Genomic DNA, 2,749 nt, shown 5'->3' on the forward strand with positions numbered 1-2,749 from the left:
TGCTGAAGGGAACTGACCTCTCTTAATTTTATCTGAGTTTTGTTTCCCAGCAGCATGTCGGTGACAGAGGGAAATCTGACAGCAACAGCTGTTCTCTTCATATTGGCGGCAAGTTACAATGCAGAACACTTCAGTCTTTCACACGTACAGAAGCATTTGCAATTATGGACTAATTGTACACATCATACGATTCACACATTTTTGTTACGCCTTACTTGGGGTATGTAAACACATGTCATGGTAGTGTTTGATGGAATTAATTAATAGGAATTGGTATCCAACACAGAATTGTAGGTAACATCTGCCTGCCTAGGTTACTGTCTAGATAGATACATTAAAAGCAAGTTGCAAAGATGGAAATGAGCTCACTGGTATTTTCATATATTCATAAATTCATATTTTCAACTCTTCAGCCTGGATCCTATTAAAAACAAATGGACAGATCTAAATACAGTCATTTGACAGGTAGATTTCAGCGATTTTCTTTTCCAATTATCAGTTCTGTATCTATAGAAACGTACATGTACTTTCCACCTCAGTAGTCAGGCTATGTGAATTTATATGCTTATATATCACTCTTAAGAATCACTTTGAGGAAGTAGGTCCATTGAAATGATTAAAGTTGTGTAACTGGCCCTATGCCTATTTATGATTTAGTATTTCTTCTATTTTTCTGCCAGGAATTGAAATCCACAGCTAATCTCAGGGAACTGTTGAGTTGGATTTGATTGCTGACAACAAAGAGGTATTTATTTTAAATTGAACCGATAATTCATATAATAATAAACAATTCATTACTTTCTTTTTTATTGAATCTGTCAACTATATTCGGACTATATTTTTATCAGATTTCTAAATCTCAGCTAGTGTCTTGTGTCTTGGCTTCCCCAGACCTTTTCTGTTTTTCCAGTACAAATGTTTTGGAAAGGAACCAAAGCACGTATTGTGGCGTCTGGACCCTGATGTTTGAGACAAGTTACATTTAGCTACTTACTGTCTTGGGTAACACTAACCTACATTAATTAAGTGATATTCCTATCACAATATCTACACAATAGATATGTAAATGTGTAATGAGTGCCACTGAAAAAGGTTTATATGTGTTATCTAACTCAGTCCCTGATTGGACAGCTAGAATGAAAACTGCAGTACACCGAACCGGATTTGAGGGGCCACCATGAAAAATGCCTTTTTGGACCCTGGAGAGGAGTGTGGCTAGTATTGTGAAGCTAAGGCTTATTGTTGTCACCGCTTTTTTGTCACCTCATGATGAAACCATGTACTTTTAATGTTTCCTGCTTCTGAGAAAGATGCGTAATGTTCATACCTCATTGTTTGTCTGGAAATATGCATCTTGACTCTTCAGCTATCTTAAAAACTGTTTGATTTGTCCTTCCAACAATGTAAGAACCCCTGTTGTGATGCTTAAATTAAACCTGTCATCTGACAGAGGGAGTTGTGAGAACTGCCAGGTAGCCTACTTTTCTTCCCATCTCCCTTTGCCTTCTCTCATTCAGGCCGACACTGGCAAGGCTGATCATACAAATGGCAGCAGGAGCTGTAGATCCTGGAATAATTTTGGTGCAGATTCTGAAAACATATCTTATGCATGCACCAAATGTCTCCAATTTTTACAAGTAATTGGCCTTGCAATATGATAACTAATACAGAAATAACTAAAAACTTTCTCTGTACAAAACCCCCACAGTTCAAAGAAGCCACACATATGCAGAAATTGTACTGGTGTACGTGACCTGGCAGAGACCTGTACTGGGAAATCAGCACTTTACCCAAAAGACATGGTTACAACAAGCAGGATCATCTGTGGACATGCAGGTGAGAGCTACAGCTGAATCTGTTATGATCATTGTTATACTCATTCTGAATATGGCATGATTTCTATGGTACAGGTTATCCTCTCCTCTCCTCTCTCCTCCCCTTCGTTTCCATTCAGGTCAGGCTGTAATAATATTGGGTGTAGTGTTGCTGCTGTTGTTGCTGGTTCTGGTGTTTGGAAGAAAGATTCGCTGCAAAAGCTACAAACAAAAAGTACAAGACAAAAGCCCCACATTGTCACCTAATGTGAAAACAAACAATCTTCAAATGTAAAAGTTTTAGGGACTTTTATCTATTTCTTCAACCATCCAGTGTTTCTTAGAACTGTACAAATATGCTGAAAGTCAAAGGGTTCACAAACATTCTAGCATGACTGTACAAGTTTTTTATATTTAGTTGTATAGTTATTCTTCCATTTAATTCTGTTGTGTCCTTGTGCTTTCAGCAACGTGACGGTGAACAAATATCTGCTCAGGTAAACCACACCATTTCACATTTACTTTATTTTTTCTTTTTCTCTCAGCATAGGGAAAAATTCGGAGTCACTGAGTAACACCAGGGTTGATGAATGGATGTATTATTGATGAAAACTGCAAATATTTTCAATTAACTGACAAATTATTTTAAAATATAACACCACAAAATACCAATAGCAGTTGATATTTGTATTATATCGGTCTTTTCTAGTTCCTCTTTACCTCTGGGTGGCAGTCACAGGTTGCTTTTGAATGTTAGTGTAACAACAATGTGCATATTCTGAATGATTTTGACCATTTCCCCCTGCTTACTGTTTTTCATTCATTAAATTGATATGGGTTTGGAAAACAAATCATGATTTTGGTGATATTCATTGACATTTATTGTGGATCTATCCATCAGTCTGCTTACTTGTCTTGTATATGCAGTACATGTT

At 36.9% G+C, this 2,749-nt stretch overlaps 1 long non-coding RNA gene across 1 annotated transcript; it reads left to right on the plus strand.

The window, feature by feature from the left end:
- The first annotated feature begins 1,653 nt into the window (after positions 1 to 1,653).
- On the plus strand, positions 1,654 to 2,410 carry LOC144542962 (uncharacterized). Its single transcript, XR_013507529.1, has 3 exons — positions 1,654 to 1,836; positions 1,955 to 2,049; positions 2,282 to 2,410. It is a non-coding gene; the product is annotated as an uncharacterized LOC144542962 (long non-coding RNA).
- The last annotated feature ends 339 nt before the right edge of the window (positions 2,411 to 2,749 follow it).

This window comes from Centroberyx gerrardi, chromosome 20 (assembly GCF_048128805.1).
Source record: "Centroberyx gerrardi isolate f3 chromosome 20, fCenGer3.hap1.cur.20231027, whole genome shotgun sequence".
NCBI lineage: Eukaryota > Metazoa > Chordata > Actinopteri > Beryciformes > Berycidae > Centroberyx > Centroberyx gerrardi.